Source organism: Cololabis saira, chromosome 8 (genome assembly GCF_033807715.1).
Source record: "Cololabis saira isolate AMF1-May2022 chromosome 8, fColSai1.1, whole genome shotgun sequence".
Taxonomy (NCBI): Eukaryota; Metazoa; Chordata; class Actinopteri; order Beloniformes; family Belonidae; genus Cololabis; species Cololabis saira.
Genome location: NC_084594.1, coordinates 16,800,045 through 16,815,586, shown reverse-complemented (window position 1 = coordinate 16,815,586; position 15,542 = coordinate 16,800,045). Strand labels below are relative to the sequence as shown.

Below are 15,542 nucleotides of genomic sequence, written 5' to 3'. Positions count from 1 at the left end.
ACTTTCCCAAACTAAACGTTTTGTAAGGGTTTAGATTTACTCAGAAAGGGTTATACGGTTCTAACAATGACGATCTGGAATGAACATTGTTGTTGTGATAGGGGCTGGAGGAAAAAATGGGTCACAAAATAAAGGCAAGAATCACAGAAATGGGGTTTGTTTTTTATTCTTAGCTCTGGTCGCTCGTGGATTATTGGAAAACTGATGTTTGGCCGAGTCAGTTGCCACATACAATGACTAGCAGGCAGTAAAAGTGCTGTGGCCCAGATTCTCCTCATGGAATAACCGTATTTCAATGATCCGTTCCTATTTAATGCTCATGTGGAGCACAAGAAATCCAAAGCTGCCTGCAACCAGACACGCAGCTGACAATGTGCCATGACATTGCAGGAACGAATTTGGGCCATGGTTCGTTTTTGTTTTGGCATTCGATACAGCCAAAATTCAAACGATTTTTAAAAAAAAGAAAAAAACGATGGCAATTAGATATCACTTCAGTTTAGGGGCCATAAGGCAAAACCTTCAGAAAACACTGTCAGAGCAGTTCCATCTCCCACGAAAGGTCACACGAGATTGCTGCACACAGCTTGATTCAAATGGCAAGGGAAGAGCACAGCTGTGGCAGAACTCATGGCAAAATTGAATTAAATTGGACTCACATGAAATGTTGCTCCTGTTTGAAATGTGAAACTTTGTACCTTAAACCATCAGGGACTTCCTGAGGACTCCTCCTTTTTCTTAACCCCGAGAGGTTAACAATATATTTAACCCAACTCATTATTCTTTTTTGTTAAGATAAGTAAAGGATCCAACCTTTCATGTCGGATGTTATGGGCACTTCAAGAGTCTAAACAGACGGGCTACGAGTGGAATCCAGCAAAATAAAGCTTAAATTTGCACGAATGTCAAGTAGTTCATGTCAAAAATAAATAAAACCAAATGAATGGGTCAATGAGCATGAAGCATGGAGAAGCGTTGGCAACAGATGGAATCTTCCCCCACTGCACGATCGTCTCTTAAAACGCACGTCAACCCTGCAATTAGGTGTGCATCCTTACAACACACACACACATGCAAATAAACACACACACAGACTTCATTCTTGATCTGTTTATGCTGTGCAAGTGACACTGAGGGCCATTCGTTGACCTATATTTGGGCAGAGTTTGAGTGGACTAGAAACGTTGCATCCCCGTGGCCCAGTCTGCGCTCTGGAGTGATGTTACAGCAAGTCAAAGGTAAAAAAAAAAAAAAAAAAGCAAAAAGCAGAATCAGTAACGGGTACAAAGGAGAGGAATAAATAAACACTTACCTGCTTGTTTTTGCCACACTTGCTGCAGGCATTGACAGTGATGGGTAATAGTACAGTGCTCTTTTCTTTACACTGTAAAAGAGGGTGGAAGGATGTGTTAAAGGTGTGATACTGATTGGTCTTGAAGGTATCCTGAGGGTTACAGATTATGCCGTGGTGAGGTGTATCATCGCAGCGTGACTCAGTTCATTTCCACGACAACTTGCCGGATGCTATTTTTAAAGTTGCGCTCTGCCGTCACAGTACTGTATGCCATTTATTTTAATGCTTGATTGCAAAATGTACGCTCTATATAGTGCCAGCGGTTCTGGTGGGCCGACGAGGCAGCATCCAGAAGATGCACGTCGCAGAATCCAATCAGTCTACATGAGAGCAGAATATTACTCCTGAGTGACAGCGTGCTTGTCAATGACGGTCCAAATGATGATGAGAAATAAGTGTCTGGCTTGTGTGTAGGGTAAAGATTCACAACTCATCACACAGTTAGCGGCTGAGTGCAGACAGACAGTATAACAAACATGGTGGTGCATCAGTGGAAAAGCAAGTTTATTTATAGGCCTAGCAAGGTTTTGTGACATACCAAAAAAAAAAAAATTTGAACAAAATTATGGCACTTATGGATGTCAGTATTTATACTTTAAATCCACATAACTTTTAGATGTCAAGATGATGGATGCTGGTGTCATCGATGTCAACCTAGAAACATTTCATCACCTTTTAACTACAGATAATAGAAAAAAAAAGACTTTTGCCAGGATAAAAAGATGGCAGCGATAAAGTCCGTTAACACGTATCACCGCTTTTTCTTTATGAGCAGAATGGGGGGGAAAAAAGAGATCTTTATTGTTTTCTAGCTGCAAAACCAGTTTAAGTGAATGTGTGATACATACAGACCAAAATAAAATCAATGTGAAATGATCAAGTAAAGTTGTTTCAAGTGAAAAGATTTATCAAAGGTTTAATAGCTGTTCAAACCTTAAGAGCGTACGTGGTGCAAAGTCATCAGAGAAAATGTTTAAAAAGCAGTCCCTGAATATCTAATGCCAAAAGTGATTATATTCTTCACCCAAAAAAAAACCAAAGGCACGAGTGGAGGATCCATAAAGAGTGCTTTTTATTTTGTTCTGATGATGCCGTTAGGAAAACTGGTCAGCGATGACTCCGTTGTGGTAAATTCCTCTCCGTCTGATTGCTGGTCTCTTGTTTTGAAAATCTTCTTCATAAATACTCTTTGCTCCTTTTAAACTGAGGCTTTTTTTCCCCGTTTTTTTTTTTCAATAGATTCAGGAGCACAATTCATGATCGTAGCAGCACAGAGAAACCTAACAACTATATTTCATTACCATATGTGACCTTCAGTGTGTGCATGGTATGTGGCGTCCCAAGGAAAAGCAATGAGGAAAACACATTAGATTTGTGTGATGCTGTAATTGACTGTCACATGTCAGTGCATTTGCTGGAGTGCATTCCTGGCCGAAAAAACTGTCCTCTGCAACTATTGCTCCCATGTGTCACAGTCTTGTGAACACTTATTGGCTTAATTATCCACTTTTCCTACTTTCTGGATGTTTCTGACTTGGCAAATATTTTTCTTTTTTTAATTATTCACATAACATTGCTCACTAATGCACTGCATGCAGACTTTTTTTGCCAGTTAACTAATGGCAATTTTGTATTAAGGGTGAAAAATGTTGTGGTATTTGTGACAACTGTTGGCAAAACTGAAGAGGCTTGGCACACAAATGTTGAGAAAAAGGATGCAACACATGCCAAGAGTGTTTTTTTTTTCTGTTCTTTTTTACTACGGTCCTGTTTTCCTTGCAGCTGGAAAATAAATCACTTAATTGTTGATACAGGGAGTTTGGGAGCCTATCTATAATGCTAATTCAATTCTAGCTCATAGTTTATGATGTTTATTATATTATTTTAATTTTAGAGAATGGTCATAAAAGCCAGTCCACTGTGTCCAATATTCTTCTCAGAGGCGTAGTCCTCCTGAGCTGGTGGCCCAGAGGCCGCCGACGCTCAGGCCGGAGTGGCGAGTGGAGCACTTCTGCCATCTAGTGGCGAAGGCTTGTCACTACCAATAAGGATGTAATGGATGTTGTGCTCCGAGAGCAAAGCAAAAAATGTTTTATGGGCTAAATGGTGCTTAGTCCGCGTCTCAGTGGAAGTAAACATAACTTTAAACTATTTAAGTCAACTTTTGGGGGAAAAATACCTCATGTACCTCATGGATCAGCAGTGGTGGACAGTAACGGAGTAAATTTACTTGAGTACTGTACTTAAGTACATATCCAGAGGATTTGTACTTTACTTGAGTATTAGATTTAGTTGGTACTTATTACTCTTACTTGAATACATTTCCAAGACAAATATTTTTACTTTTACTCGAGTAAATTTCTAGGAAGGCTGAAAAGTACTCGTTACTTTCAGGTCTGCTCTTTTTTCTTCTTCCCTAAAATCCTATTGGACACAAACTGTTTTTGTCAAAGGAGGAGACCTATCACAGTGCACGCTCTCCACTGGGATGTACGTAAAGCGGAAATACGTCAAGCCTCCTCAAAACGATACCGCCAAAGTAGCCTGCGTTTGTCCAGACAGACATTCAACAACTCAAGACATTTGAGTTATTGAAAGCAGAGATGTTGTTTTTTGTTGTTTTTTTTGCTTTGAGGGGGATCCAGACTTAGTTGGATGGTGCAGGTTCATTTGGTTTCAGTTCATGATTGTTAATAAACTCTGCATCATCTGCTGTCCTCTTATGATCCCATTCATTTGATTTGTTTTTGGTGTTTCTGCAGGTTTTATATAACATTGTGGTTCTAAAAGCAGCACATCAGTGCAGCTGGTTTCAAAGAGTTAATTCTCAGAAACAAGAGTTAAAAGATCCTTAAATTAATTTAGAAAAAATATAGTAATTTACTGATGTGGAAATTTACTCTTACGCTTACTCTTACTTTTACTTAAAGTAAATTTAAAAGCATTTACTTTTGGATACTTAAGTACCTTTAAAAGCAAGTACTTTTCTACTCTTACTCGAGTAATATTTTGACTGAGCTACTTTTACTTGTAACGGAGTAAATTTTGACCAGTAGTATTTGTACTCTTACTCAAGTACTGGGGTCGAGTACTCTGTCCACCTCTGTGGATCAGTTAGTTACAAATGTGATCATTTTCATTAGGCATTGGCGAATCAACTAAAGGACTACACATTTATAATATGTATCAAAAATAAGACTTATTATATGAGTGAAACTACAGAACCATCTCTGTTTTTCCTCTGCATGTATTTAATTCAGACCACCCCCACATCCAGTCCAACTGATCTGCCATTAAAAGTGAAACCGCCAGAAGAGAGTTTTTGCTGAACTTGTTGAAAAGAGTTTCTCCTTTATTCAGTTCATTGAGGTCACAGAGGGTGATGGTTCGTCGACCACATTAAATGATAATTTCTCCTTATGAACCAGTGGTGGGTCCTTTCGTGTGAATAAACCCACATTTTAATACGTCAAAGCATGTCTGTCATCTCACATCTTGGGCTCATTTTACTGTAGCCTACATAATGACCCGATGATGACCCTAAACACTCACCAAGAGCAAGATCATTAAAGCAATGGCATTACATTTGCTCTGGAACTGTCAAACTAAAAGCATAATTGATTTCATATGTATTTTTCAACAATTTCAGTGATACAGTCAGGTTCTGAGGTTTTTGGACAGAGTTTTTATGATTTTTTTCTTCTTTTTATATTTATACTGTAAACCCCTACAATGGATATGGATTTAAAATGATAAAATAAACAAAATGTGATGAAAGTTTTGACCTTCAGCTTTAATTTAAGAGGTTTCACAAACTTGATTGCTTGATTGAGTGATGGAAAATCAATAAAAAAGTTTAATCGTAAAAAAATAAGAGATTTCACAAACACAAATGAAGGCATTCATAGAATAATAGTCATTTTATGTGAAGTGCCTTTATCTTAAAATAACAAAGATGTGAACTGACTCCATGGGGTTTATTCTCGTTTTTCTTCGAGAGAAATGAAGCTGACAAAATATCTGGAGTTGATATCAAAATCTGTCTTGACATGTGTGAGCTGTTTGACTGAAGCTACCGGTACGAAGGAGATCTCATTGTAAGGAAGAGTCAGACATGATAAACCATGATTTAAGATTACCCTGACAGTCTGTTGACACATGTTTAAACCAAAAGTTGGCTCATCTACAGCAGGTTCAGAAGTCTGCTGAAAGACTTGTGACCTTCTGACCCAGAGGCCCAGGGAAGCCAGGGAAGAGCCCAGAGCCTCTTCCCTGGCTTCCCTTCAACTATGGAATCGACTCTGAGGAGTTTCAGGACCCATCCATGGGCAGACCCCTCCTTACAACATCTTCCTGCAGCCAGAGATCATCGAATAAAAACCTGTTAACCATCCCTTGCATTAGATTCGGGACTCGAAGACACAGATCCTTTCAGTCACACCTGGACTCTGGATAAACGTTCGCTTACCGGACACAGCGATGCTTTCAAAAACATCTCATTTTTATTTTCAGTCCCTTTTAGCTAGACAAAGGGCTGCTATGAGTAGTTCTTACACTGGTTGTTTATTGTCTTAAGCCTTTTACATTTTATGCATATTATTGTTTATTTTGCATTTTATTATGCCTATTTTTATGTGAACCACTTTGTGCCTGATGAAAAATCCGCTGAACCCTACGGCGTAGGCTCTGCGTCGATTTAACGCGGAACCATAAATCAGGCTTAACACGGAGCTATTTAGAGCCTCTTTTGTTCTCATCACCGGAGGAAAACTGCTAAGAAGACCCGCGGCCACTGACTGGACTTAAGATAAGGGGACACTGCTGCTTGCATGCCTTTATTTTTATGATTGTTTGCTGTGGTTCGCCCTGCTGCTTTTCCGTGCATGCTTCGCCTGTCGCTCCCGGCTTAACTCTCCGACGCCGCTGTGAGCGTATGGCTGGAGGAGGAGGTTTGGAGGAGGAGCGGAGCAATGATTGACAGGAAAGGGGGAAAGGAAGCGTTTTTCACGGCGCAAAAAAACACTGTCATAAAAAGCCAGGAATGGAGTACTAGAGTGAAGTTTTTCTTGTTACACCCTTTTAGACACATTTGAGGGATGTTGGCCAAGACTTTTAATAGTGTTAAAAGCATGTTAAAAATGATGTCACAATACCTTTAAAAGAGCGATTGGTGAGATTACCAACATTCAAAGACCTGGAAAAGAAAGCAGTTTAAGATGATGATTGCACAATGAGTTCCTTGGTGAGGAAACATCCCCTTCAAGCCTTCAGCAGAAGGCAGGAATACTATGCAGCGGGTCGGCGTGTGACTGTCAAAGTACACAATTAGCAGACGCCTTCACGAATGCCAGCAAATAAGGTTTAAGGCAAAGTACAAACAGAGTGCTGGTAACAGTCAAGAACAAGACAGCTGGATTAGACGTTGGAAGATGACACCTAAAACACCTCCGATGTTCTGGAGTCAGCTTCTTTGGACACATAAAACTAGGATAAACTTGTTTTAGAATGAAGAGAAAAGGACGGAGAAGGAAAGGAACGGCTTACGATGCAGAACAGACCACATCGTGTATCAGACACGGTGGAGGGGGTATTATGCTATGGACCAATGCCAATGAAGCAGCTCAGGTGTAATTGACTTGTAAATCCTACATGGTAAATGCTCTATTGTTGTGATACATCTTAAATTAAAGCTGAAAGTCATCGATTACATCTTAATTGGATTATTTTAAATCCACTGTAGTGACGTTTAAAAGACAAAAATACAAAAAAAATGTCGTTGTGAAAGTACTTCTAATACTACCTGTAAATCATGACATTTGTTTTCCCATTGACACGCCAGGAACAACCTCAATGAAAGTTTCCATCTAGTGTTTTCAAATAAATTGCCCTTTTCCAAGTTTCATAATAAATCAAGTAAATAATTTGTTGATTATAGAGACGTACTTTTCTTGTGAAACAGCTTGTTCCTCCAGCATGGTACACTTTTTCAACTTTTGAGGAAACGAGGGCTGATCATTTCATTTCCTTCTGATACCATTATCATGAAAGTTTCTGCTTCTTTCCTGATTCAGACTGAGCTCTCTTGCATTCCTGGGAAGTCATTTCCAATGCAACATTTCCACGTCCACGTATGAGTGATGCTTCTACACATTTTCCAACTTTATGTTTAGCAGATCTCTCAACTTAAACCTGAATTAAAAAACAGCAAATAGCAGCAGCAGATCATATAATTATTATGCTTATAACTGTTTTCAGTCAAAAAATGAAATCACAATATGTTGCAAGACATTGCATAGATTTTGTTCCTCAGAACATGTATATTTTACTTAATCAATCGAAGGTGAGAGTAAAATGGTGCATTTACTTACGGATGTGCCCCTGGACTTCACACAGATGAGGTTTTAACATCGAGACACAAAGAGAGCTTTGATTAATCTTTTAGTGCTAAGCATGATGAATTACGGACAGATAATTCTTCAGAAGCTTTGACATTTGCTTTTATGCTCATCAAAGCTGCAACAGGTGCCAGAGTCAGCGAAGCCGTCTCACTTTGGTCTTCTTAGGAAACGCCTTTAGGTCAGGCAATTAAAGTAAATGCACGGATGTAAGACCCTAATGTCATCCAGATTCCCATTTAACATGAGGTTAAATATTAAACATTACTGAAAATGGACCAATAAACAGGATAAGGATTTGGATTGCCGGTATTATTAAAATCTTCATCAGTAAAAGGTGTATTGTGAAATTTGTCCACAAGAGGTCAGTAAAGCCTTCCCCCATCGGACAGAAAAGCGTGTCAATCAATCCTCTACAATCCCGTTATATAATCTAAGTGAAACGCTGAAGACTTTAACTTGACATTTTGGATTTTCAATTTAAAAAAAAATACTCAAAATATTATTAAACAAGCAAACAAAAACTATAAGTGTAACAATGGTGTTTACACCTATAAACATGCAATGGTGTTTGCATGTTTTATACAACCTGAATACATTTGAAAAAGGCTAGTTGAGTTATATTGTCATCATACTAAACCAAGTGAAATCTCAATGCTGTGTCTATACAGGATTTGATTAATTTTAAAATCATTTCTATTTAATTGTAAACAACATAACGTGGATCAAATGAACAGAAAAAGCACAATATAATCAATCAATTGATATTGGGCTATTTAGTTTAAAGAATTAGTTTAAAGAATTAGTGAGCGCATAAAGACAATTATTTAGCATTTGGATTCAGATTATTTATTGTTTGGCTATTGGTCACTATCTTTGGGGCTTTTGCTTTCCTTTTTTTTCATGATGAAAATGATTCATTGTGAGACATTAACATTGGCAAGATAATATTTAATAAAACCTTCCTAGTATGTGTTCAATCTCCACTCGTGACAGCAGCAACTTTCAGTTTCATATCAACGATCTTGGGTTGTTTTTCTTTTTTTTTAATCTCGGGTTGTTAAAATTTGCATGAAGTGACATGACAAGAAGGGGAGGTATATAATGTCTCAGGTGTTCAAAAGATCAGAATGATATACAGACCGTGTTAACTAAAGAACAAAGAAACCTTTCATCTGGGATTCAGGGAGGGAGAAAAAAAACCTCGACAAAACAGAAGCAGAGATTTGCTCAGGCCAGATTCTACCTGAAAGGTCTGTAGAGCAAAGTACCGCTGGATAAAAAAGCTGTAATTCCTAAATGATAAATTATTTTTATATTTTTGTGGAACTCATTTAAATCAAAGCTGAAAATCTACACTTTGATTCCATCTTGATAAAAAAAAATGTAATTTAAAATCCACTGTGATGATGAATAAAGGCTCAATCATTAAAACTCCGTCAACTTCTGTACCTGACTGTATGAGTTTTTTTTTTTTTTTTAAAGGACATTTTAAGTCTAATATCAAAGGTAAGGAAAGTTTGTGACCCAACCAAACGAGGAGCTGTCTCAACAAGTCAGCACTTCTTAAAACGACTGAGGCTGAATACATTAACATTCTTTTTGCCCCTGAAAGTACTATATGATTTTTTGAAATTTATTTATTTATTTTTTTACATAACTTTCCAGTAAGCCTTTAAACTTTTCAGCAAGATTAGCAATATTAACTTCTATCCTTTTTTTTTTTTAAATGATGACAATTGTTTTACTTATTCACCTTTACATACCGGTATAAAGAAGCAGTGTAGCTTTAAATGGTGACATTTCGACGACCCTTTAACTTTTATTTTTGGTCATTTAAAACCTTTTCTAGGCTCTGTGAATTTTCCATGTTGTTCCTGTGCTCGCTTGAGTTTCACTCTGGCTTCTCCCCACTGACCAAGAACATGTGCATGAGTGTTAGTTTGATTGGAGACTCCAAATTGTCCATTTGTCCATGTCCACTGGCGACCCCAGCTTCCACTGCTGGGACAGGAATAAGTGACTGACCAGAATAGTTAACTCAATTATAATATCAGCTGCCACTTACAGTACATGTTACACACACATACTGTACAAAAGAAAATGAATTATCCTTGAATTCTGACATCTCAGGAACTATTTAGATAATAAGGAAATAATAAAGATTGGACTCAAATAACACCACAATATAGTCCACCATGTCACTATTCAAAGAGTTTGAATAGATTTCAAAGATTGTAAATGCAGAAAAACTAAGTACCCTCACTGACTTCATGGGAATGCAGAAGGAAGAACGCAGCAGGCGCAGGGAATTACATACACTTTCATAAAATGAATCGATCATGAGCAGTGTTGGCATGTTAATAATAACATGTTTTAGCAGCTTGTTAGAGTAGAGCATTTAGGCGTGCAACTAGTTTACATGCTTGTGAAGAAGCATGGGAAATAAAAATATATTTATAAAACTCCACCCTCGTCCTTTCATCTGAGGGAGATTGCTCTCTTCAAGCTCGGGTCCTGGGACCATGAGGGTTCGGTGTTGTGTTTTTGCAGCTTCTGGACCGAGATCTCTGACGGTGTTCCTGGTATCTGCTGGAGACACCGCTCCAAGTGGTCCACGACTACTGGCACCACTGCTGTCATCACTTCAACCCCTGGTACTCACACAGTTCCCTCTTGATGTCGTCGCTACTCTCTCCTTCGTTCTCCACCGATATGTGACTTTGGGACTTCCAACCATACTCGGTGCAGATGTTTCTGTACACTCTGATCGTTACCTGGTTGTGTTGTTCCATGTGTGCCTTTACTCCCACCATCGTGCAGCCTGCTGCTGGATTGTTTCTGGGGCATCTTTGCACAGTCTGCAGCCGGGTCTTGTCTGGTGTGGTAGACCATACTTGTCAAGTCTCCCGTTTTGGCCGGGAAACTACCGTATTTTACTCTTCTTTCCCGCTATCCCCCCGTATTAGTATTTTCCCGTAAATTTCCCATTTTATTTTTTAAAAAGCATTCCTGTGCCTCTCCAAACTGAATTGTCAGCCACTAACCTCGCAAGAATTGCCACCTGCTGTAGTCTGGTTCTCGCGAGGTTAGTGGCGACAATGGGAACCAACTCGGCACAACAACTCAGCGATGGATGGTTGGATCAGAGAGAAGGCTCCTGCCAACAGAGCGAAGACTTTGTTTAAATATCTCTAAAAATGGGATACCAAATTTACTTACAGAGAGCCACATGAGTTAAAATGATAAATTAAAAGAAAATGTAATTGTTTCACTTGAAGACAATCAATTTGTATATTAATTGAAAATATTCAAAATAAATAATTGTGCTTCAATTCCCTTTTGTGTTTTCATTTAGGCTCTATTATAGGAATAAGAATGTCCACAGTATTTCATTGTCAACAAAGGTCGGCCTATAAGATTCTGAGCACATAATTGTAGTTTTTAAGTGGTTGACGGGTAGTTATTTTAGATTTCTTGTAAACCTGTCTTAAAATGTAAGATACTGGTCCTCGGTTGGGCTGGTGGGACAGCTGACAGTCGGAAAATGTCCCTTATTTTTTATTTTTTTAAATCCAAAACCTGACAGGTATGGTGGTAGACCCTGGCCTATATCACGCTTGTGCTCAAGGCCTGTTCTTATGCTGCCATGATTGATGCCTCTGAGCTGTGCTAGTGCTTCAGTCCAGCCTTTTCTAGCCACTGTGTGTGTGTGTGTGTGTGTATATATATATATATATATATATATATATATATATATATATATATATATATATATATATATATAAAATACAAACTAAAAGAGCAGATATTGCACAAAAAGAAATAGGCTATCAGTGCGCACACACTGACAGAGCACCTATTTCGGTGGCAGATGTGGCCATTGGCTGAGATGGTTAATCCAGAATACTGAGTTTGATACAAGCAGGATTTAGTCACAGCCATGATCCCAACATCTGGCAGGATCCCCTTTCAAGCGTCCGAATGCTGACGGGACAGCAGTGGAATATTTTTGGTCTCACCGTTCTGATAAGGAGGAGGGAAAAGCAGTTAATAGATTCAGAACCTGAGGTAAGTGTACAAGGAATTAATCGATGTAGGATGCACCGTGGCCTAGAAAAGAGCTGCTTGATGTACTAAAGCTTATGTAACATGTTTATGCACAGCCTGGATTTTAGTTGCTCTGTGCATATGGCACATTTCTTAATTTAAAAATGTTTTGTATTTCTTTAAAGTAAGTCAAGATCACAATTTCAGTTCATGACTGATTACTCTCGTGAAAGCTGCCTTAAATAACAGGTGTTAAGACTTAATTTTGCCATGACCGAGCACAACTAGTGCCAAATGTTGTCTTTATTTATCTTGTCACCCTTACTGTTTATTATCGATTCAAATAATACTCAAAAGGCAAATTGTACCTATAAAAATCACACATTTTTTATTTCCTTTCTTATTTAAATGGTAAATGGCTTACACTTACATGTATATAGCGCTTTCCAGCTGTACTCCTACAGCCCCAAAGCACTTTACACTGTAGATGTTCACACACACTCACATACATTTACACACCGGTTGTCGGCGGAGTTACCATACAACGGAGCTGGCCTGACAACCGGGAGCAACCACATTCAGTGTCTTGCCCAAGGACACTTTGGTGGACACAGGAGGAACTTCTGTCTAATCAGTTGACACTTTTCATTGTAGCTTTTTTCTCTTATATTGTTATTTCATTTATCTATCTAAAGTTTCATATAATCCCTGCATAATGTGACATGAATTGAGATACTATCTAATACTAATCTAATACTAATTTAATGAAAAAGTCCGGCACTAAACCTTCATGAACATCCATCCCACCTGGAGAGCTCATAGACTGTAAAACTCTGCACGTACTGTCACACACAGTTGTATTGTGGATGGCATAAAAATGAGGAACATTGGGAATAAGGGTTGACATTATGAGTTTAGATTGAGCGGCGAAATGAATTTTTAATGATCCTTGAAAGAAATTGGGGCACAAGTTTAGAGGGAACATCGAGAAATGATCCAGTACAAAGTAAAAGGCAATTAACCGTTACTTTACCACAGCTTAAACCAAACTCCTTTTCCACAATGTCTCAAAAATGTTAAATATTAACCAGAGAGAGCGAGAGAGAAAGCAAGTTTATGTTTCTATGAAGTAACATTGCTGACATGGGCCGTTATGACTGTAAAATGTCAACATGTTCAACTACAAATTAATAACAACTTTATTAATGCTAGTATTATTATTGCCCATGTATTTATACATGTTTTTGATGGGTTTTTGTTTTACCATATACATTAGCTTATTTTATGTTTTTCTTTTATTTCTTTGGATGGTAATTCATAATAAGTTTAAAATTCCACTGCAGCACAGCTCTTTGTTCTGCATAAGATTTGGTGGGAAAACACAGGGTGTTATAATTCTCTCACCAAATAATTCACTTTTAAAATGAAGCCATGTTGCAGTTGGAGAGGAACGTTTTGATGCACTGGAGTCTCTGAAGATACAATAATAAAACTGTACAGTTTATTTGCATAGCACATTTTATGCACAAATGCAACTCAAAATGGTTTACAAAGGCATCAAGATGAAAGAAAAAGAAAACAGGAAAGTTTAATTAAATTCATGAATCAAGATATGGTTTGAACCAACTGAGTACTGTAAATGATAACTCCTCCCAGTTTTCCAGACCAGCCATTAGGAATTTAAGGACTCCAGCAGTGGTCTTCAACCTTGCCTCTCACGGCCCGCTATCCTGCATATTTTAGATGTTCCCCTGCTTCAAGACACCTGATGCCACTTAATAGTCATCATCAGGTTGTCGTCAAGCTCTGCGCAAGCCTGTTAAAGACACAGTCCTTTGTGTCAGGGTGTGCTGAAGCAGGAAAACATCTCAAACACGCAGGATCGTGGGCCCTGTGGACCAAGGTTGAAGAGCATTCATCTATTATTTTAAGTAAGGTCAGGTAGCATCAGAATCAACGTCTTACCTGAATCAGTGTTGAGATAAATATCGTTTAAGCCTGCCATCAGTGCTGTCTCACTGCTATGATATTGTCTGGAGTCTTTTTGCAGTCAGTCAGATTTAGCTCAGTCATAACAGTTTTCTTCATATCTTTTCCAATAAAGGGAAGATTAGACATTGCCCTATATTATTTCATTTTGAAGGATCCAAGCTGCTTTTCTTTAGAAAGGACTTGAAAACTGCCGTTTGAAGAGAGCTGAGAGAAATCTGGGTGTTGATTCTGCAGAAATTAAAGTTTATGCATTCAATGTCTAAAATCGTGTGATGCCATCCTTTTGGTTCTGTTAGGGCTCAGTATGCTTTCTCACCAGAAGTACAGTATCAGAGTACACCAGGTTGATTTGCCTGAATTGTTTTGGTCCACACCCCATATACGGCCATTGTCTTCAAACTGCGCAAAACCCGCGACAGCAAGCAGGAAAATGAACTCAGGTTTGTTTATAGCACGCTATTGTATCTGTAGGAATTTTTCTCGATTTTTGTTTTTATCTTCGATTTTCTTCCGACGAAATGAGGGCCTTTTTCCTCCCCTAAACGTGCCCCAAAAGTCACCAAATTTTGCACGCAAGCCAGGCCTGGCGAAAAATTTGATATTTAATGGTTTGCATTAATGGGCGTGGCCTAATGGCTCAACAGCGCCCCCTAGAAAACTTCGTGCCTCAAGCCCCACAATACGGTTTGACGTACATGCACGAAAATCGGTACACACCTGTATCATGTCGCAACTTAAAGAAAAGTCTCTTGGCGCCATGGCCGAAACCGAACAGGAAGTCGGCCATTTTGAATTAATCGTGTAATGTTGCCGCAATTTATGCCATTTCTTCGGCCGCTTCTTCGCCCGAATCATAACGTGCATCCAGGTGTGTTATACATCAAAATGTGCGTCTCGATCCTGCAACAAAGCGCATTACTTTTCTCAGTCAAAAGCGCTACCGTGGCGACGATAGACGCCAAAAATCGCGCCCCCCTTCATCTGATTGGTCCATATTTGATAGTCCCTATTTTCTGCCATAACTATTGAATGGTTTGGTATAGAGAGTCGTGGCTGGTGTCATCCGCTAAATGTCCAGGCCTGAAGACATCTACATGCAAGTCATACAAGCACTTCCACTGCAGCACGCCTGAACGTGCACAAGGGTGCGAGGGCCCGTTCATCGCTGCTTGCAGTTTTAATTTTTTGTTGTTATTATCTTTTAAATGCAAAAGGTTCAAACGTATATTTATGAAGGTGAGATGAAGAATGACAGAGTCACTCGTACAGTTTCACCAGAACAGAGCTGGCGGCTCTTTAGACAAAATAACATGCAGTTCTCAAAACAACATCCTTGCAGCTGTGTAACAGCTAAACCCATAATTCGAAGACTGAAAGTTTTTCACCACAATTCCCCACTTGAGTTTTTTATCTTTTTGTTGTTGTGCATGCAACATCAAGTTTTCCATCACAGCAAACTAAAGCGTGTAAGTATGAAAGCATACTACAGCCAAGGCAACTAAATGTTAACTTTATGAAGTACTCTCAACCCTTCATTTGCCATTGGCATAGCTGTGGTGTTGTTGCTGGTCTTTTATGTGTTTGGTCCAAAACTATCAAAAAGATTGTCGAAAAACCTGTTTCAGACAGCCTGTTTTCCAAAAGGATTAAGATAACGAGTGTTTCTCTTAGGCCACGTCCACATAAATCCCTGATCTGCTCCTGCATTAGCATTACAACTAAGTGCTGGGAAGACTTCTTTCCACGGAGCA

At 38.8% G+C, this 15,542-nt stretch overlaps 1 protein-coding gene across 2 annotated transcripts in view; it reads left to right on the top strand.

The window, feature by feature from the left end:
• The window catches only part of lactbl1b (lactamase, beta-like 1b), a 69,213-nt gene that overhangs the window by 22,578 nt on the left and 31,093 nt on the right, over nucleotides 1-15,542 (top strand). The window contains exon 1 of one of the 2 annotated variants that reach the window (XM_061726938.1): nucleotides 11,699-11,820. The exons of the other annotated variant lie outside the window; for it this stretch is intronic. The gene's annotated coding sequence lies outside the window, so the exon portion shown is untranslated. Of the gene's footprint in view, nucleotides 1-11,698; nucleotides 11,821-15,542 lie in introns of those variants that run through there. 2 annotated transcript variants of the gene reach the window in all.